The sequence below is a fragment of the Lepidochelys kempii genome, chromosome 20 (genome assembly GCF_965140285.1).
Source record: "Lepidochelys kempii isolate rLepKem1 chromosome 20, rLepKem1.hap1, whole genome shotgun sequence".
Taxonomy (NCBI): Eukaryota; Metazoa; Chordata; order Testudines; family Cheloniidae; genus Lepidochelys; species Lepidochelys kempii.
The window spans coordinates 9,196,354-9,218,600 of record NC_136399.1 but is presented as its reverse complement, the minus strand read 5'-3'; positions in this window follow the sequence as shown (position 1 = coordinate 9,218,600).

Below are 22,247 nucleotides of genomic sequence, written 5' to 3'. Positions count from 1 at the left end.
ATGCCCTGGACTCCTCCCTCTTCTGGTCTCCCCAAGCAGACTGCCAGCTTCCAGCAACTCTCCCATTGCTCCTCCTCCTTCTCTTTGTCAAGGCGTGTCACCTGGTCACACCCCCTCCTGGGTCTCAGGTTACAAAGGGCACCAGCCATCACCTATGTGCAGACCTCTGAACAGTCTCACATGCCCTGAGGGCCTCAGCAAAAGTCACACACCCAATTCCCATCACCTAAGCATTGGTGCAGTACACTGGGAAACTGAGGCATGCACAGTATTAGTATAAGAGAGTGAGACTCACATACAACATAACAAGATGAATAAAACCCCACTTTGTCACGTCTCTCCCGCCTCTGAGACCGAATTTTAGCCAGTGGCCTGGGTAAGTTCAGGCCCCCCTCTCTGGGACAAAGGATCTGCTATAATGTTGGCACTCCCCTTAACATGGACCACCTCCATGTCATAATCCTGAAGGAGCAGACTCCACCTCAGGAGCTTGGCATTGGCCTCTTTCATCTGGCGCAGTCATGTCGGGGTGAGTGGTCAGTGTACACGGTGACCTGCCACCCAAATAGATATGGCTGCAGCTTTTTAAGGGCCCACACCATGGCCAGGCACTCCTTCTCTATGGGTGCATAGTTCTGCTCCTGGGGAAGCAGCTTCTTGCTCAGGTACGTGATGGGATGTCTCTCCCCCTTTTCGTCAACCTGTATCAGCACCGCACCCGGCCCTGAGTCTGAGGTGTCAGTGAACACCATAAAGGGCTTGTCAAACAAAGTCTGGGTTTACCAGCGCCGGGCCCTTGACGAGAGCCTCCTTCAACACACACAGAGCGCTCTGACACTGCTCGGTCCAGACCACCCTGTCTGGCTTACCCTTCCTACATAGCTCAGTGATGGGGGTGTCTATGGCACTAAAGTGGGGCACGAACCTCTAGTAGTGTCCTGCCATCCCAATAAAGACCTAGACCTGTTTCTTAGTCTGGGGTGCGGGCCAATCCCTGATTGCCTCCACCTTGGCAGGCTCTGGCTTTAGGCAGCTGCTCCCCACCTTGTGGCCCAGGGATGACACCTCTGCCATCCCCACCTTGCACTTGCCAGCTTTTACAGTCAGCCCTGCATTCTGGAGCCGGTCCAGCACCTGTTTAACTTGGGACACATGTTCCTCCCGGGTCTGGCTAAAAACACAGGTATCATCAATGTATGCCAGGGCAAAGTCCCCCATCCCCTTGAGTAACTGGTCCACCAGGCGCTGGAAAGTGGCAGGTGCCCCCTTGAGGCCAAAAGGTAGGACCAGGAACTCATACAGCCCCAGAGGGGTGATAAAAGCCGATTTCAGCCAGGCATCTGGATCCAACAGAACTTGCCAGTAGCCCTTGGTAAGCTCCTTAGTACTGAGGTAACAAGCTCCCCACAGCTTATCTAGGAGCTCATCAGGCCTAGGCATGGGGTAGGCATCGAATACTGTGATGGCATTAAGCTTCTGGTAATCCACACAAAACCGGATTGACCCATCCTTCTTGGGAACCAGCACCAGGAGAGAGACCCAAGGGCTGGAGGATGGCTGGATCACCCCCAAAGCCAGCATGTCCTTGACCTCTTTCTCCAGGTCCTGGGCAGTTTTCCCAGTGACCCAGAACGGGGAGCATCTTACAGGAGAGTGGGCTCCTGTCTCCACCCAGTGGGCAGCCAGGTTAGTGAGCTCAGGCCGGTTGGAGAACAGATGCTGGTAGGATCGCAGCACCCCTCAGATCTCTGCCTGCTGGGCAGGGGTTAGCTGGTCAGAGAGGGGAAGTGATTCCAGAGAGGAGCCAGCCCCGTCTGAGGGAATAGATCCACCAGGGGATCATCTCCCTGCTCCTCTCACTGACCACACACTGCCAGTACCAAATTCTCCCTGGCCCAGTATGGCTTCATCATGTTGACATGGTGCACCTGGTGGCTGTGAGCCCGGTTAGACAGTTCCACTACATAGTTCAGCTCCTTCAGCTGCTTGATGACCTTAAAGGGTCCATCCCAGGAAGCTTGTAGTTTGTGCTTTCTCACGGGAATGAGAACCATCACCTGGTCCCCAGTGGCATAGGAGCGGGCACACAATGTGCAGTCGTACCAGACCTTCTGCTTCCTTTGGGCCCTGTCTAGATTCTCCCTGGCCAAGCCCATGAACTCAGCGAGCTTTTCCTGGAAAGTCAGTACATACTCCACCACTGATTCTCCATCGGGGGAGGCCTTCCCCTCCCATTCGTCCCTCATCAAGTCTAGGAGTCCCCTCACTCTCCTCCCGTACAGCAACTCTAGGGCACTTCCCTGTATGTGAACAGCAGATGGGGTAAATACTTGTCCCAGCTGGTTCATGAAGGTTTTCAGCATCACCTTTAGGGACCCATTGAATCTCTCCCCCAGCCTGTTGGACTGAGGGTGACACACCGAGGCCCAGGTGTGTCAGACCCCACACTTCTCCCACAAGCACCAGAGCAGAGTTGACATGAAATTGGAGCCCTGGTCTGTAAGGACCTCCTTGGGGAACCCCACTCTGCTAAAAACAGTCAGCCGCGTCTGCCACAGTGTCTGCCTCCATAGAGGATAGAGCCACTACCTCTGGGTAGCGAAATCTACCCCCACCAGAATGTATTTCTTCCCTGCCCGGGTTGCCTTGCTGAGGGGCCCCACTATGTCCACGGCCACCTTCTGAAAAGGCTCCTTTATGACAGGCAGGTGTGTCAAGGCTGCTTTCCCCTTGCCCCAGGCCTTCCCCACTCTCCTGCAGGGGTCGCAGGACCTGCAGTACTGCTGGACGGCATCAAAGACCCCGGGCCAGTAAAAGTTCTGTAACAGCCTCTGCCTGGTGAGCTGGATCCCCTGGTATCCCAAGAGAGGTCAGCAGTACTTCTGGGGGACCACCAGCTACCTCCGGATCTCCCACAGTTCCGGTTCCCCTGGGGGAGCCCATTCCCGGTACAGGAATCCCTTCTTCCACAGGAATCTTACCCGGCAGCCTTCTCCCAGGGATTTCACCGCACTGTGACCAGCAAGTTCCCTCAGCTTCTCTAAGGAGGGATCCTTCCGCAGTTCGGCCTGGAATTCAGTGGCTGGAGAGGGGAGTGAAATCTGGAGCGCTGGGATTCAGGCTCTCTTGGTGAAGAGCCCCCATCTTGAACTTGGCCACCCTCTGACCAGGCGTCTCCGTCACCAGCAGTGCCCATTTAGCTGCTTCTCCCTTCTCTGGGGCCTCTTGCACCGCTGGACAAGGCAGCCCTGGTTGGCAGCTGTCCTGCCCTGGCTCTGGTTCCCCACAGTCAGCTGGGGTCTCCAATCTCCCTGGGCTCAGCTTCGCCCCTGCTTTCCCAGTGAGGGCAGGCAGTGAGCCCATTGCTTTGCTCACAGCATCAGAGCCAGTGTGAGCCACCTTCCCCGTGTGCAGAGGGGCAGGGAGCATCTCTCTGTCCTACTCAGCTCCAGGGCTCTGGTTACAGACAGGCAGGTATCTTGAGCTTAGCAGCTCCTCCTCCCTGCCATCCAGGTCATTTGCATTTACACTGACCCCTTCAATCTCAGCCAATTGGTTCCCTGGATTCAAATTCAAATCGTCAGCTGTTACAGGAGCAGGGCCTGGATCCTGCCCCAAATAGACACAGTCACCCCCCAACAGGACATCACAGCTGATATCTTGGAGAACTCCAACTACAAGCCTGCCCAACTCCGCCTGTGTCTGCACAGAGATCTAGGCCATAGGCAGGGCGAGGGGCTTCATCCCTGGGACCCTCACCCAGCTCACACAGCCCCTCAGCATGTGGTTAGTCTGCATCACCCGGGGCCTGACAACAGTTCTCTCTGTCCCAGGATCTCACCACCCCAGGAATGTCTCCCCATTGACTATCACCTTCCGATCCCACTGGGGGTCCAAGGGGCCTGAGCCCAGGGGAGTCCACTCAGACATATATGCTGGGGCCAGGAGTGAGAGCCAGTCTGCCCCCACCCATCTGGCTAAACAGCTCTATGGCCTTGGGACCCAGAAAGGGGGCTAGACACCAGAGCCTTTCCGCAGCGCCAGCCTAGTTCCAATTGAAGCATTCCCAAAGGCCGTGAGACAGGCATCTATATCTCCCCCCTCCTTAACCTGGGGCAGCAATTTAGTGTCAAGATTCCCTGTGGAATTGGATGGGTCCCTCTGCCTCTCAGCTCAGCCATCGCCAGTTCATGCTGCCGCTGTCTCTCCTGCTGGTCTGCTTCGTGCTGTCCCTGTCTCTCACGGTCCTCTGACTCCTTCAGTCTCAGCTCCAATTCCATCTGTCTCAGATTCGCTGACGGGGAAACCCAGTGGAGACCTGCCTGTCAGGGACATGGGTCTCCGGGACACCCGGATGCTCCCAGCCTCTCTCGCGGCCCCAGCTGGGCCAGGAACTGGCTCCTTAGAGCGATCCTCCTCTTCCAGCTGAGCAATCAGCTGTGCCTTAGATAACTTTCCAATGCGCAGCCGTCTCTCTCGGCACAGCTCTACAATGTCCTTCTTAAGGAGATGGTTATAGGCCGTCTCCATGCTGTTCCCAAGTGGTCACAAACTCACAGGCCTCTGCTCTCTCAGCTCCCTATGATCTCTGGGAGGAACCCCTTCAGTGCAACAGCCCTTCTTGGGGGTCCACTTTCTCTTGGGGTTAAGTCATAGGCTTCTCCACCTCCTGGAACTGCACCTCTCGGAGCCTTCAGCACACCTGTCTCTCACTAATCCCCAGTCACTTACTGCAGGATGCTCTGTCCACGGGGTGCAGTTTATCCCACCAGTTGCCCCAGTGTCCCCTCTGGAACTACTCCGTATGAGGCCAGCCAGGACTTGGGGGGAGCTTCCTCTCTCTGAGCTCACTGTCACTGGGGCAAGAAGCTTACACAGCTTCCACCTTCCTGGGGCTGACCTGGGAACATTCAGCACCCCTTTCCACGCCATGCGCTTCCCGCAGTGACTCCACCCAGGCGGGGCTCCTGGGGAAGCCAGAGGGTCCTGCACCCCAACTCCACAGTCAGACGGGACCTAAGTTCCCTCTAAGCTGCGTGGCTGCACAGCCGCGCAGCTGCCTATTAAGCCCTCAGCAGGGACTCAGGGCTGTGGTGGGGAGAGGTGCCCCCCCTCCCCTGCCAGCCCCAGCGTGGACCTGCAGCGGCCAGCAGAGAGGAGCCCCTCCCTCAGCCTGGCCCAGTCCCACTGGAACTGCCATGGCCGAGGAGAGGCACCTCTCCCCCAGCCCTGAGCCGCTGTGGCGAGAGAAGGTTGAGGGGAGTCATCTCTCCCCACCACAGTCCCGTGGCAGCCCGCACTCCAAAGCCCTCATCCCCGGCCCCACCCCAGAGCCCACATCCCCCTGCACTCCAACCCTCTGGCCCAGCCCTGAGCCCCCTCCCACACTCCAAACCCCACCCCCACCACATGAATCCACACATCACCTCCGTATTGGTGCACATAACAAAATTAATTCCGCACATGGACATAAAAAATTAGAGGGAAGACTGGACATGACTCTCAGCTAGCATAAAATGGAAAGCTTATTAGTTGACAGGAACACAGCGTAGAACAGAACTTGTTAGCACAGAAATCAGTGACTTTCAGCCAAGTTCATCTTGGGGGAATCCCGGGCCAGACACCCTTGACACCCCCCCTCTCCGAGTCCCCCATAGCAGACTGCCCAGATTCCAGCTACCCGACTTCCCACACCCATGTTGCTCCTCCTCCGGTCTTTGTCCTGCTTCCTGGGCAAAAGGTGTCACCGGTGGCATCCCCCTCCTGGGTCTCAGGTTACAAAGGGCATCAGCCTCCTGCCCCGAAGGCCTCAGCAAAAATCACACACCCAATTCCCAGCACCTAAGCATTGGTGCAGTACACAGGGAAACTGAGGCATGCACAGTATTAGTATAGGACAGTGAGACTCACACGCAACATAACAAGATGGATAAAACCCCACTTCATCACAACACATACACACACTCACAGGGGTATCAGAGCAGAGAAAACACACACACATATGGGGATATAAGAGCAGAGAATTACACGCACACACACACAATGTGCCCCTGGCCTGTTCTGCCCTGGAATGGCCTGGTCTCCCTTCCAGCCTCTGACTGTGCTGGGGGCATCTCATAGGGTCAGATCCCCTCGCTGGGCCAGGCCTGGGCTGCACCCTCCCATGCCAAGAGGAGGAGGCTGGGCACCCTGCTTACCGTGCCTGATGGCTTTGGAGTCTGCTCCTGCTCTGAGTGGCACTGCCCAGGCTGTGCCACTCCCCGTGAGACTATGATGGGAGGGGGCTGCCCCATCAGGAGCAGAGCAGGCAGGACAGCAGCCTGAGGTGGAAGCACCTGCGGAGCTCCCTGGCAATGCCAGCCGTGCCAGTCAGCCCATGGGGATGTGCAGCAGGGCAAGCTGCCAGGTGTGTGCTCTCGACAGCACCTGCAGAGGCCTGTAACACCCCCATGCGCTAGGCTCTGCTGGGGCCCAGGCAGGGACTGATTCATTCAGAGTGAGAACAGGGCCCCTGGCTCCCCTGTGCAGAGTGGGGTCCCCATGCCCACCCCCCACCCGCCCCCAGAACCATATAACAATGCTGCACGCTAGGGAGTTTGCAGGGTGCAGACGGGGGCAACTCTTGGCACCAGGTTGGTTCTCTACCATGTACCACCCCCTACCCCAGCTGGCTGCCCCCTAGGCCTCAGGGCTTTCCCTGATCCTTTTTAATGGTTAATAACACTTGTATTGATTGCCCCTTGATCGGGTCCCAGAATCACGCTATCCAGAACTAAGCCCAAGGAGTTTAATATTTTGTAGGGGACCCCGGGGTGCACAGCAGGGACACTCCCCCAGAGGACAACGCCTTAGAGCTTTTATTAAAATCCGTGCGAAAGCCAGGAAAGCTCCAAGCCACAGGAACAAACGGAGTAACCCAGCGCTGCGGAGAGCTGCGGTGCATTCTTTGCATGAGCTCTGCCATTTGATACTTATGCCCTTCTTTGAGGACCTCCTGGTGAAAGACAAAGGACCAGCCCGTCTCTGGCATGCCCAATGAGTCTGACTGGCCAGCTCCTCAATGCCCAGGATAGACGGGAGATAACAATAGAGCTGAAGGGTTCAAGGCTCCCCTCCTCATGGTGCTTTGCCCTGTATAGCCTGAGCCTGAATATTCATGCTAATGCTCAGCCTCCAAAGCTAACTGCTCCCCCACACACACGATCCCGGGGTGCACTGCTCCTCTAGGCTAACACCTTCACACCTAAGAATGCCATTTAGCTCATTATCATACCCAGCACTGTGCTCAAGCCGATTTACGGTTATCATGTCCATGTCTCTGCAGCAGCCGTTTGCCGTTAGGTTTCCGCTCCTGCCCTTGAGCAAGCTGCTCCTAGGGCCCCCAAATGCAAGGGCAACTGTCAGACATCAGGCTAGGCCAAAGGTCGCACACTGACTATACTTGACTATACTTAGCCTAACTTGCTGAAGCTAATGCCTGACAGGATACAGATCTGTATCATAGAATCATAGAATCATAGAATATCAGGGTTGGAAGGGACCCCAGAAGGTCATCTAGTCCAACCCCCTGCTCGAAACAGGACCAATTCCCAGTTAAATCATCCCAGCCAGGGCTTTGTCAAGCCTGACCTTAAAAACCTCTAAGGAAGGAGATTCTACCACCTCCCTAGGTAACGCATTCCAGTGTTTCACCACCCTCTTAGTGAAAAAGTTTCTCCTAATATCCAATCTAAACCTCCCCCACTGCAACTTGAGACCATTACTCCTCGTTCTGTCATCTGCTACCATTGAGAACAGTCTAGAGCCATCCTCTTTGGAACCCCCTTTCAGGTAGTTGAAAGCAGCTATCAAATCCCCCCTCATTCTTCTCTTCTGCAGGCTAAACAATCCCAGCTCCCTCAGCCTCTCCTCATAACTCATGTGTTCTAGACCCCTAATCATTTTTGTTGCCCTTCGCTGGACTCTCTCCAATTTATCCACATCCTTCTTGTAGTGTGGGGCCCAAAACTGGACACAGTACTCCAGATGAGGCCTCACCAATGTCGAATAGAGGGGAACGATCACGTCCCTCAATCTGCTCGCTATGCCCCTACTTATACATCCCAAAATGCCATTGGCCTTCTTGGCAACAAGGGCACACTGCTGACTCATATCCAGCTTCTCATCCACTGTCACCCCTAGGTCCTTTTCCGCAGAACTGCTGCCTAGCCATTCGGTCTCTAGTCTGTAGCGGTGCATTGGATTCTTCCATCCTAAGTGCAGGACCCTGCACTTATCCTTATTGAACCTCATCAGATTTCTTTTGGCCCAATCCTCCAATTTGTCTAGGTCCTTCTGTATCCTATCCCTCCCCTCCAGCGTATCTACCACTCCTCCCAGTTTAGTATCATCCGCAAATTTGCTGAGAGTGCAATCCACACCATCCTCCAGATCATTTATGAAGATATTGAACAAAACCGGCCTCAGGACCGACCCTTGGGGCACTCCACTTGATACCGGCTGCCAACTAGACATGGAGCCATTGATCACTACCCGTTGAGCCCGACAATCTAGCCAGCTTTCTACCCACCTTATAGTGCATTCATCCAGCCCATACTTCCTTAACTTGCTGACAAGAATACTGTGGGAGACCGTGTCAAAAGCTTTGCTAAAGTCAAGAAACAATACATCCACTGCTTTCCCTTCATCCACAGAACCAGTAATCTCATCATAAAAGGCGATTAGATTAGTCAGGCATGACCTTCCCTTGGTGAATCCATGCTGACTGTTCCTGATCACTTTCCTCTCATGCAAGTGCTTCAGGATTGATTCTTTGAGGACCTGCTCCATGATTTTTCCAGGGACTGAGGTGAGGCTGACTGGCCTGTAGTTCCCAGGATCCTCCTTCTTCCCTTTTTTAAAGATTGGCACTACATTAGCCTTTTTCCAGTCATCCGGGACTTCCCCGGTTCGCCACGAGTTTTCAAAGATAATGGCCAATGGCTCTGCAATCACAGCCGCCAATTCCTTCAGCACTCTTGGATGCAACTCGTCCGGCCCCATGGACTTGTGCATGTCCAGCTTTTCTAAATAGTCCCTAACCACCTCTATCTCCACAGAGGGCTGGCCATCTCTTCCCCATTTTGTGATGCCCAGCGCAGCAGTCTGGGAGCTGACCTTGTTAGTGAAAACAGAGGCAAAAAAAGCATTGAGTACATTAGCTTTTTCCACATCCTCTGTCACTAGGTTGCCTCCCTCATTCATTAAGGGGCCCACACTTTCCTTGGCTTTCTTCTTGTTGCCAACATACCTGAAGAAACCCTTCTTGTTACTCTTGACATCTCTTGCTAGCTGCAGCTCCAGGTGCGATTTGGCCCTCCCGATATCATTCCTACATGCCCAAGCAATATTTTTATACTCTTCCCTGGTCATATGTCCAACCTTCCACTTCTTGTAAGCTTCTTTTTTATGTTTAAGATCCGCTAGGATTTCACCATTAAGCCAAGCTGGTCGCCTGCCATATTTACTATTCTTTCGACTCATTGGGATGGTTTGTCCCTGTAACCTCAACAGGGATTCCTTGAAATACAGCCAGGCTCCTTGCGTTACAGCAGGGTATAATAAAGGCTAAGCTAGCCCTATGGGCTTGCATTGCTCGGCTTTTCTCGGGGCTCAGGGCAGGTACAGCCTGAAGGAGCAGGGAGCCATCAAACCCAAAGTGTAGCAGCTGATGAGGGGCTCCTTCCAGACCTTCCCCCTGCGTGGAGGCCCCCCACCACCACCACCCATGCCAGCTGGTGTCGATCTCATGACACCAGAGTCAAAGGAGCAGTCATAATCAATGCCAGTTGAAGATCAGGCCTGGCTTGCTGGCATTCTGGGTGTTTAAGTACTGGACAAGGGGCCATTCCGCCTAGGATCAGTGTCTGTTCTGTGTATGTCACCCTCTGCCAACTAGGAGCAAGGATCTGGGCCTCATTGTGCAATTTCCCACTGGGGACGAAAGAAGTGAAATGGAGTCTAGGGGATTTCTTAGTGTAACCTGTTTAGCTAGGGGGTTATTTACACTCTTGATTACTACTCGCTCAACCCAGTCCCAGAGCAGGGGTGGTCACAAATAGCATGCAGGCTAATCCAGGATCTCAGCCCAGACACCAGCGCCTAGGGAGGAGCTTGGTCCCAAGCACTGAGGCTATTTGGGGAGAACCAAGCTAGGTGCACACTCCGCAGCTGTCTCCCTGCAAAGAAGGTGCATAATTATTTCACACACCTACCAACAACGCAGCGTGTCTGCCAACACTGCCCACTGACCACATGGTAAGTAAGAACTTGTAAGGCTGTGCGTAACAGCACTACCTGGTGACTCCTGCCCTACCAGTGCTATGGTGCCGCCTGCCCAGGACCCCATGGTGCCAGCACTGCACAGACTTGCAGTGAGAGACAGGCCCTGCCCCAAGGACTTCACAGGCTGACAACCAAAGAAGGGAAGGAATTTGCCAGGGTCACATGCAGCAGGGCTAGGAATAGAGCCCAGGTCTCCCAAGTCTCAGTCCTCTGACCACTAGACAACACTGCCTCTGAACTAGACAGGGTCCAGGGTCCCCTCATGCACACAGGGGTCAGCTGGGCACCTGCTGGCCAGATCACAGCATGCAGCTCGCGCCAGTGTCCTCCAACAAGGGAGCGAATCCTTCCAAGGCCTGGAGCAGGAGAGCAGACATGGGGACCAGCAGGCAGGGGCCCTTTCCCAGCTTTGCCTTCCATGACAGGGTTTTACCAAGCCATCTGTGCCGTCTGTAGGACCCCAATCACCAGAGCATCTGGACACCGCACAGTCATTATCGTATTTATCCTCCGAACCCAGCCTGTGGGACTGGGCAGGGCTGCTATCCCCAGGGCGCAGAGGGAGATCCAAAGTCCCACCACCAGGCCATGCTACCTCTTATCTTATTTTATCCCACAGTGTATTATCTTCCTGATTGCATTGCCAGCTGGCTGCAACCCTTGCCTCAGTTTCCCCACCCTGGCTGGAGGGTTCAGCCCTATGGCTAATCCCAAACTCCCCCTGCAAACCTTCCCAGGTAAAGGAGATCCCAGAATAACTAACAGAGTTCAGGGCAAGCCACAGCCCCCTGTGCCGGGGGTCCTTATTGTGGGGTGTCCTATTCCCACCTTAGCACCTGAGAAGCTTACAGCCACCCCCTGAGCACCATCCTCAAGCAGGAAGCAAGTGCCCAGTGCAAGCCCAAGGCCTTTCCCTTCTCCTTTTCCCCACATGCAGGGCTCCTAGCGGGAGCCAACCTAACCCCCCAAGTAGAGAAAATTCCCCTCTCGGGAGCCCTGCTGCTGCCCTCAGGTGTCATAGAATCATAGAATATCAGGGTTGGAAGGGACCTCAGGAGGTCATCTAGTCCAACGCCCCTGCTCAAAGCAGGACCAATCCCCAACTAAATCATCCCAGCCAGGGCTTTGTCAAGCCTGACCTTAAAAACCTCTAAGGAAGAAGATTCCACCACCTCCCTAACCCATTCCAGTGCTTCACCACCCTCCTACTGAAATAGTGTTTCCTAATATCCAACCTAAACCTCCCCCACTGCAACTTGAGACCATTACTCCTCGTTCTGTCATCTGCCACCACTGAGAACAGCCAAATTCCATCCTCTTTGGAACCCCCTTTCAGGTAGAAGGCTGCTATCAAATCCCACCTCACTCTTCTCTTCTGTAGACTAAACAAGCCCAGTTCCCTCACCCTCTCCTCATAAGTCATGTGCCCCAGCCCCCTGATCATTTTTGTAGCCCTCCACTGGACTCTATCCAATTTGTCCACATCCTTTCTGTAGTCGGGGGACCAAAAGTGGACACAATATTCCATGTGTGGCCTAACCAGAGGGGAATAATCACTTCTCTTGATCTGCTGGCAATGTTCCTAATAATGCAGCCCAATATTCTTAGCAACAAGGGCACACTGCTGACTCATATCCACTTCTCGTCCACTGTAATCCCCAGGTCCTTTTCTGCAGAACTGCCACTTAGCCAGTCAGTCCCCAGCCTGTAGCAGTGCATGGGATTTCCTTCCTTCCTTCCTTCCTTCCTAAGTTCAGGACTCTGCACTTGTCCTTGTTGAACCTCATCAGATTTCTTTTGGCCCAATCCTACAATTGGTCTAGGTCACTCTGAAGCCTATCCCTACCCTCCAGCATATCTACCTCTCCCTCCATTTTACTGTCATCTGTGAACTTGCTGAGGGTGCAATTCATCCCATCATCCAGATCATTAATGTAGATGTTGAACAAACCCGGCTCCCGGACAGACTCCTGACGCACTCTGCTTGATACCGGCTTCCAACTAGACATCGAGCCATTGATCACTACCTGTTGAGCCCAACAATCGAGCCAGATTTTTAGCCATCTTATAGTTTGTTCATCCAATCCATACTTTTTAAACTTGCTGGCAAGAATACTGTGGGAGACCATATCGAAAGCTTTGCTAAAGTCAAGGTATATCATTTCCACCGTTTTCCCCATATCCACAGAGCCAGTTATCTCATCATAGAAGGCAATCATGTTCGTCAGGCATGACTTGCCCTTGGTAAATCCATGTTGACTGTTCCTGATCACCTTCCTCTCCTCCAAGTGCTTCAAAATGGATTCCTGGAGGACCTGCTCCATGATTTTTCCAGGGACTGAGGTGAGGCTGACAGGTCTGTAATTCCCTAGATTCTCCTTCTTCCGTTTTTTAAAGATGGGCACTATATTTGGCTTTTCCAATCGTCTGGGACCTCCCCCGATTACCACAAGTTTTCAAAGATAATGGCCAATGGCTCTGCAATCACATCAGCCAACTCCCTCAGCACCCTCAGGTGCATTGCATCTGGCCCCATGGACTTGTGCATGTCCAGCTTTTCTAAATAGTCCTTAACCTGTTCTTTCACCACTGAGGGCTGCTCACCTCCTCCCCATGCTGTGCTGCCCAGTGCAGTAGTCTGGGAGCTGACCTTGTCTGTGAAGATCGAAGCAAAAAAAGCATTGAGTACTTCAGCTTATCCCACATCATCTGTCACTAGGTTGCCTCCCCCATTCAGTAAGGGTCCCACACCCCTGACCTTCTTCTTGTTGCTAACATACCTGTAGAAACCCTTCTTGTTACCATTCACATCCCTTGCTAGCTGCAACTTCAATTGTGCCTTGGCCTTCCTGATTACACCCCTGGATGCTCGAGCAATATTTTTATACTCCTCCCTGGTCATCTGTCCAAGTTTCCACTTCTTGTACTCTTCCTTTTTTGTGTTTAAGCTCACCGAAGATTGCTCTGTTAAGCCAAGCTGGTCGCATGCCATATTTACTATTCTTTCTGCACATTGGGATGGTTTGTTCCTGCGCCCTCAATAAGGCTTCTTTAAAATACAGCCAGCTCTCCTGGACTCCTTTTCCCCTCATATTAGTCTCCCTGTCCTCTGTGGGGATGAGGGGAGATTGTCAGCTTTCATTCGAAAAGAGGAAGTTTCCACCCCTCGTGGCTGCGGAGAGGAGCTGGGGAACGGGAGCCGAGTGCAATCTCAGGCCCAGAAACAAGAAGGGAGAGAGAGTTAGGGGGTGCTCCTGAACTTTATGATTTTCGTGATGTTTTGGGCCTGGCTCAGATGCTGGCAAGAGCGTGGAATTGCCATGATCCAGGCCTCGGCTAGGCTATACTTACTGTGAGGAGAAGCAGAGGCAAACTAAGACAATGGAGGTCACCTTAAACTTTCTAAAGGAAAAACTCAGACATTTGGCAGGAACAATAATAGACTAGAAAGCAGAGAACAGAAAGTAACATCAAACAGGAAAATAGTAAACTGTAAATTACCAGCACAATAAAAGCCATTTTCTCACTGTGTCATCCCAAGAGGGAACCATCACCCCCTCCATAGGTGGAGTTTGCGGGGACATGGTGGCATTGCCCCCCGAAACTGCAAGCCTCAGGCAGACAGTCTGAGTGTGCAATGCAATGAGTTCTGAAGAGGAGACAGGAAATGTGCTGCTCCCCGTTTGTGTCCCTGAGGCAGGGAGTCAGAATTTTGTTTATGAACAGAGTGATTAACAGGGGATTAAGATAAGAAAGGACTGTTAGGATCTTTCCTAAACTTAAATGATCGGTTCCAAGCTTGGTGAACTGCACAAAGTAAGTAAGCTAAATGATAGAAAGTAATTGTCGATTTTTCGACAGTTGTTTCAATTGTTGTATTCAAGAGGTGGTAATAAAATTATGAATCTCTTTCTTTGAGAAGTTTCAGAGTAACAGCCGTGTTAGTCTGTATTCGCAAAAAGAAAAGGAGGACTTGTGGCACCTTAGAGACTAACCAATTTATTTGAGCATGAGCTTTCGTGAGCTACAGCTCACTTCATCGAATGCATACCGTGGAAACTGCAGCAGACTTTATATATACACAGAGAATATGAAACAATACCTCCTCCCACCCCACTGTCCTGCTGGTAATAGCTTATCTAAAGTGATCATCAAGCTGGGCCATTTCCAGCACAAATCCAGGTTTTCTCACCCTCCACCCCCCCCCACAAATTCACTCTCCTGCTGGTGATAGCCCATCCAAAGTGACAACTCTTTACACAATGTGCATGATAATCAAGTTGGGCTATTTCCTGCTCAAATCCAGGTTTTCTCACATTCCCCCCCCACCCCCATACACACACAAACTCACTCTCCTGCTGGTAATAGCTCATCCAAACTGACCACTCTCCAAGTTTAAATCCAAGTTAAACCAGAACATCGGGGGGGGGGGGGTTATGAAAAAACAAGAGGAAATAGGCTACCTTGCATAATGACTTAGCCACTCCCAGTCTCTATTTAAGCCTAAATTAATAGTATCCAATTTGCAAATGAATTCCAATTCAGCAGTTTCTCGCTGGAGTCTGGATTTGAAGTTTTTTTGTTTTAAGATAGCGACCTTCATGTCTGTGATTGCGTGACCAGAGAGATTGAAGTGTTCTCCGACTGGTTTATGAATGTTATAATTCTTGACATCTGATTTGTGTCCATTTATTCTTTTACGTAGAGACTGTCCAGTTTGACCAATGTACATGGCAGAGGGGCATTGCTGGCACATGATGGCATATATCACATTGGTGGATGTGCAGGTGAACGAGCCTCTGATAGTGTGGCTGATGTTATTAGGCCCTGTGATGGTGTCCCCTGAATAGATATGTGGGCACAATTGGCAACGGGCTTTGTTGCAAGGATAGGTTCCTGGGTTAGTGGTTCTGTTGTGTGGTATGTGGTTGTTGGTGAGTATTTGCTTCAGGTTGCGGGGCTGTCTGTAGGCAAGGACTGGCCTGTCTCCCAAGATTTGTGAGAGTGTTGGGTCATCCTTTAGGATAGGTTGTAGATCCTTAATAATGCGTTGGAGGGGTTTTAGTTGGGGGCTGAAGGTGACGGCTAGTGGCGTTCTGTTATTTTCTTTGTTAGGCCTGTCCTGTAGTAGGTAACTTCTGGGAACTCTTCTGGCTCTATCAATCTGTTTCTTTACTTCTGCAGGTGGGTATTGTAGTTGTAAGAAAGCTTGACAGAGATCTTGTAGGTGTTTGTCTCTGTCTGAGGGGTTGGAGCAAATGCGGTTGTATCGCAGAGCTTGGCTGTAGACGATGGATCGTGTGGTGTGGTCAGGGTGAAAGCTGGAGGCATGCAGGTAGGAATAGCGGTCAGTAGGTTTCCGGTATAGGGTGGTGTTTATGTGACCATTGTTTATTAGCACTGTAGTGTCCAGGAAGTGGATCTCTTGTGTGGACTGGACCAGGCTGCCACATCCAGCTGCACCCCTGCTGTCCTGCTTGTGTCTGTCTCTGGCTTGCAATGCTCCTTGGCTTCCCTGCTGCATTGATCAATCTCCACCCATGAATGGCAGCCACTCGCCCAGGTGCCACACCTGTTCCCTAGGAGCCCGAGCTGCATCCCTCTGTCAGCGCCCCAACCATCACCCTCCCCAGTCAGACGCTCGATGCCCCTCGCGACTGGGCTCCTTGCACACAGCCCTTTCCAGTCCAGCTGCCTCTTCCACCACAGCTGCAGCGGGTGCCAGGGCCAGGGTTACCATGTCATCTCCATCACTGGGATCCAGATTGGATGTCTCTTGGCAAAAAAGCCACTCCCGTTCAACCAGAAGCTATTGAGTTCACGGCCGCGATCTCTGGGGGCCAGTCTCTGGCCCAGGCTATGTGGCACGTCTGGAACCCATGACTCTGGGCCAACCAGACAGTCACAGCCAATGAAGGGGACATTGGCTCAGTGAGCTGGGACCCAGACCCTGGTTTACAGGGATTCCAAGTGCGGGGGAGCTGTGGATGCTCAGCACTCTCTGAGAATCGAGGGATCTCTACTTGGGCCCCAGAAACTGAGGCAGCTGCAATCAGTGACCACTCCAGAAAACATCAGCTGAAAAGAGTGATCACCTGTTCCTCAGTTTCTTGGGACGCCCCTCATAGAAACCAGTGGCCAGTCATAGCCACACCAAGGTGTAGCAGGCCATTGGGTTTAAACAGCACCTCCCCATAGGCATGAATGAATGGTGTGCATGTCAGCAGGTGTTTGCATGGCCCTCTACAGGATGCAGACAGAACTGCCTCACTGTCATAGTCCCTATTCTGCTAACGCCCAATGGAGATTCTCCAAGCTCAAGTGCCAGGGGCCTGGGTTTTCAGGCAGTGGGATCTGAGCAGTGCTGCTGGTGTTGCTGTGATTTTTTGAGTGGCAGCAGCTCTGGGAGAGCTGGGTAGCCCCAGGGGCCTGACTGGCAGTAAACCCCTCCTAGCTGCCAGCACAGAGCCCAGGGTGGGTCAAGGCCCGACACAGAGAGGGTCCATGGACTAAAGCTGATGCTGGCCCTGGAAGCTGGTGGGGCATATTGGGAGGTATGGGTGGCAGACCTGCTGGGTGGGAAAGGGGTGGGGGTGGGGGTTGCCAGGCGAGGAGGATGGGGGTATAGGCCTGCAGGGCAGGGATGGTGGGAGGGGGAAGGCCTGTGGCGGGTAGGGCTTCCATGCAGTGGGTGGTGTGCAGTGGGGTAGGCCAGTGGGCAGGGATTAGGTTTGCTGGGGCGGGGATAGTGGTGGTGGGGGGTTAGGCCTGCTGGGCGAGGATGGTGGTGGATATAGACCTGCAGGGCAGGGATGGGGGGGAAGGCCAGCTGGGGAGGGGATGGATTGTGAGAGGTAGTCCTGTGAGTAGAGATGGGGGGGAGGCATGCCGGGAGGGGATGGTGGTGGGGGGTGTCACACTGTCTGGAGCAGCCCATGACCGGAAGTGCCAAACCCACGGCAGACTGTCAAAAACAGGGCAGTCCTCCAGCTCCTACAAGCTGGTGCTGTGTTCTATAATTAGATTTCACCAAGCCAGTAACAACTGTGAACTCCTGGATCACTATATGAGCCTTACCATGGAGTCACAGCCAGTCCCCTTAGACTCTCCAGTCTATCCTGCCACCCAGACAAACTGGCCTTAGTGATAAATGGTCACTTACACCACAAATGACACAACATTCAGGTTACTTCCAGTCCCAAGAGATCTGTCACCTACCCCAGATCAGTTGGTACCCTTGATCCTGCACCAAAGACGGCACCTGTAGCCAATCCTGTAATAAACTGTCTAAAGGGTTATTAACTAGGGAAAAGCAATAAGAGCACCATTTACAGGTTAAAGCAAGTGAACATGTACAATCAATGAATTACCATCTAACTCCTGAGAGGGACAGAGTTGTTGGGATCTGTCAATTCAAAGCATCTTTCAGGGCACCCCAGGGGGCAACCTCTGGGGATCTCTGGCTTCAGTTTCAAGTCTCTGGCCCTTCAGAGTTCAAACAGCCACAAAGATGGACAATTTTCCTGTGCCTTTGTTTTATTTCAGGAGTTCTCAAATTGGGGGTGGCAAGATTATTACATGGGGGTCCTGAGCTGTCAGCCCCACATATGTCAGGGCTAACAGCCTGAGCCCCACTAGCACAGCTCCACCTCCAACCCCACTCAGCCTCCAGCCCCACTCCACCTCCAAAGAAAGGGCACCAAACTAGAAGTTCACCCAGGGCACCATTTTCCCGAAGGCCAGCCCTGGGACTACGACAGCATTAGAGGACTTGATTTATAGGGGATGGCACTCAGAGGCTTGCTGTGTGAAAGGAGTCACAATACTAAACATTTGAGAACCGCTGTTTTATTTCCTTCATTCAGGTCAGGTCAACACTTCAGAGTTAGGTCGACAAAGGCAGCTCCCCTCGACCAAACTCCGTAAGTGTCCACATTACAGCATTGCTCCTGCCATTGTAAGTCACCCACTGCAGACCTAATAACTCCATCTCCACGAGAGGCATTGCACTTAGGTCGGTGTAGTTATGGGGGGACGCAGTGTCTGTGTAGACACTGTGTTACTTACATCACCTGTCAGTTCCATGTGGAGCTCACAGCTGCCTCCCCCATCCCCCCACATCCCCCCCACACCCATATAAGTCGGTGCTCCTGGGGAGGACACACACGACCAGCAGAAGGAAGGTAGCGTGGACATGAAAAACCACAGTAATTACTGTGGTGGCTGTACATCGATCTAACATAGGTCAACTTAATTGTGTAGTGTAGACATGGCCTCAGCTTCCAAGCCCAAAGGTAGCATTTCCCAGGTGTGATAGGGCCATTAACCAATACTTTGTACTGTCATGATTCTTGATGGCTCATTAATGATCTGGAGGATGGCGTGGATTGCACCCTCAGCATGTTTGCAGATGACACTAAAATGGGAGGAGTGGTAGATATGCTGGAGGGTAGGGATAGGATACAGGGGGACCTAGACAAATGAGAGGATTGGGCCAAAAGAAATCTGATGAGGTTCAACAAGGACAAGTACAGAGTGCTTCACTTAGGATGGAAGAATCATAGAATATCAGAGTTGGAAGGGACCTCAGGAGATTATCTTGTCCAACCCCCTGCTCAAAGCAGGACCAATCCTCCATTTTTTCCCCAGATCCCTAAATGGCCCCCTCAAGGATTGAACTCACAACCCTGGGTTTAGCAGGCCAATGCTCAAACCACTGAGCTATCCCTCCCCCCACTACATGCACTCCTATGCAATCCCATGCACAGCTACAGACTAGGGACCAAATGGCTCGGCAGCAGTTCTGCAGAAAAGGACCTAGGGGTGACAGTGGACGAGAAGCTGGATATGAGTCAGCAGTGTGCCCTTGTTGCCAAGAAGGCCAATGGCATTCTGGGGTGTATAAGTCGGGGCATAGCCAGCAGATCAAGGGACGTGATCGTTCCCCTCTATTTGGCATTGGTGAGGCCTCATCTGGAGTACTGTGTCCAGTTTTGGGCCCCACACTACAAGAAGGATGTGGAAAAATTGGAAAGAGTCCAGTGGAGGGCAACAAAAATGATTAGGGGGCTGGAGAACATGATTTATGAGGAGAGGCTGAGGAAACTGGGATTATTTAGTCTGCAGAAGAGAAGAATGAGGAGGGATTTGATAGCTGCTTTCAACTACCTGAAGGGGAGTTCCAAAGAGGGTGGACTCTAGACTGTTCTCAGTTGTGGCAGATGACAGAACCTCCCCCTTTGTTCCTTGTGTGTGATCTCACCTCCCGGCATGCGACTGCAATAAAAGGAGCTTTCGTGAGAGCAGGAGTGTGCCAGGTACTCATTGGGGGGCACCGCGGTGCATGGGCGGGGGTGGCCAGAGCAGAGCTGGGGACTCCCACGAGCGGGAAGTGGCAGGGGGAGGGGGAGTGGGTGGGTTCTGCCTACAACCCCAGTTCCCGGAGTCCTAGGATTATGGGCAAATTGCAGCTGTCACTTTAAGCAAGACATTTTTTAGCTCTTGTGGGGGCACTGGGGACGTTTCAGGTTCTACGTATCGGTGGGGTTGGGGGGAGGTTGATGGGTGCTAGGTCTGGGGGGCACTTGGGGGTGTCCCAGGTGCTAGGTCTGGGTGCGGTTGGGGGGAGGTTTGCAGGGGCTAAGCCTGTGTGGGTTTGGGGAGGGAGATTGGTAGGTGGTAGCTCTGGAGTGGGGAGGTTCCTGGGTGCTTGGTCAGGATGGGGTTGGGGGGTCCCCAGGTACAAAGCTTGAAAAGGTTATGCCAGCGCAACCTAAAGGAGAGAGCGAGTGAGAACCAAGCTGGACTCACTTATGGAGAAGGCGGTCTCAGGGCTCTGGCCACAAGGGGGAGAGGGTCTCGGGGCTCCAGCCATGTGGGGGGAAGGGGGCTCGGGCCGTGGGGGGGGGGGCAGAAGGGGCGAAGCCGGGGGCTCCACCCACTGCCCATGCTTATAGTGCAGAATTTTTAAGCCATGCTTGGAACTGGCACCACTGCCAGTGTGCAGCTGGATGGGGGAAGTGGGGAGACAGTGCAACTGCCTCAATACAAAAGTGCTGCCCCCACAAACTACACATCCCAGCTGGCAATGCAGGTTGGCCATGTGGATGCAGGTGGTGCACTGCATTCTGGGACCTGGAGTTTCCACAGGCCGTAGCTCTCCAACCTGCTCTGTTTCTTAAACCCCCTGGCACCTTCCCCACTGGCCCCTCATGTGTGGGGGAGGGATGGCATGGCTCCACCCACAACCCCGCCATTCCACCCATAACCCCCAGGATAGCTGGAAGGTTCTGCCAAGGTGATCAGCAGCCACTGAAATAGTTAATGCTATTGACACTTCCGGTGTCATTAGGTTTCAGAGTCAACAATGCAAGGGTGTGGATGGGGCAGTTCACATGTCTCAGAGCTAATTATTATTACATACAAGAAAGCTGTTAACAAACATTATGTAGATTATAATGTCAAGCACATGTTCATTAGGAAACGGCAGGTTACCTGTGCAGCCTTAATTCTGTGCCTTTGCGGGTCCAGCCTGTGCCCTGAATAAGGCAGGGGGTCCTGTGGAAAACCCACTATGTGATCACGAAATTAAAGACTGTACTAACATGCACACCCCCAACAGAGCCAAATGACAGGAGCAAGCAACTGTAAATCTGGCATCTCCTAACTTTCAACTGCTTGACTTTGCAACCTTAATAAGGGTCATTTACCATCATTTTTGGTGTATAACTTCCTAGGGTTTTTTAAAAGGAAAATCAGGGTATCACACAAATTCTATTCTGTGCAACCAGAACTGCCACCCCAGCCCCCTTCTGTGTCATCAGCAGGGTTTTAGAGCTGAACCTTCAGCATTGCAGCAGACTGCCGCTGGTGGAGTTACAGGTCTAACAGCATTAGCTGGCAGCAGTTGAAGGTTGTTAGCCCACAGAGGTGATAGGCCACAGGCACCATGGGTTGGTACTGGGAGCTGAGCCCATCCCAGCTGTCTTCTCAGGGGGGTGAGGGGGGGCGGCTCCTTCTCCATGGAGTGCCCCAGTTAGGGGGGAGATGGGCATCTGGTGCCACGTGCTGGGTCATGGCTTTCCTGGGAGAACCCCTACCTCTTTCTGCCCCCACCCAAGAGTTGGGAGAGCTCCTGCTCTCTGTGGTGCCCCCTGAGGTGGGATACTGGGTCCATGTGCCAAGTTTGGCAGGTGGTAGCCCATCCCCAATATTCCCCTCACTGCACATTGCTACAGCTACACCGAGGTAGTCCCAGGGCAGTGCAGCGTGAGCCCAGCTCTTTGAAACATTCACATTCAGTGACTAATTTGGCAGGCTGCTAGGGAATGTGAGCGAGAAAAGGGAAGTGACATTTATAGCTCAGCCAGACCAGAATGGGGTTTCCTTGGACAAAGCAAAGACAACCCCCTAACCTGTGGGGCCTAACTTTTTTCCCAACCACATATCAAAGGCCTGCCACAAACACTGGAATTATGCAGAGCTGCCTGCAGACTCAGGCAGACAGTGCTGCCTTGGATCTGCTCTGTTCCCATGGGGAGGGGGAGGGCAGCTGCTGTTGCTGGAGCCCAAAGTCAAGTGACTTGTCCACATCCAAACAGCTGGTCAGTCGCTAACTGTAGTGCAGAGGGGCTAACACTGCGTCATGTCTCAAGACCCCAACGACTGGCAGGAGCACACACACAGGAAGGTTCCTATAAGCCCCACTGTTCAGCACATTTACAACCAGTCAGGCCAAAGCCCTGGAGTGCATCGCATCGGAGATAACCCTGGCGCAGGCCCCAGGGCACAGCGTGCTAGACACAGCCCTATGGGACCTTTGGGCATCTAATACTGGAGACAGGCTACAAGAGTAAGAGACTTCAGGCCATAGAAGATAGGGAGGTGAGGGGGAAGATGCTGCACCAGGGGACATGCCTCCAACC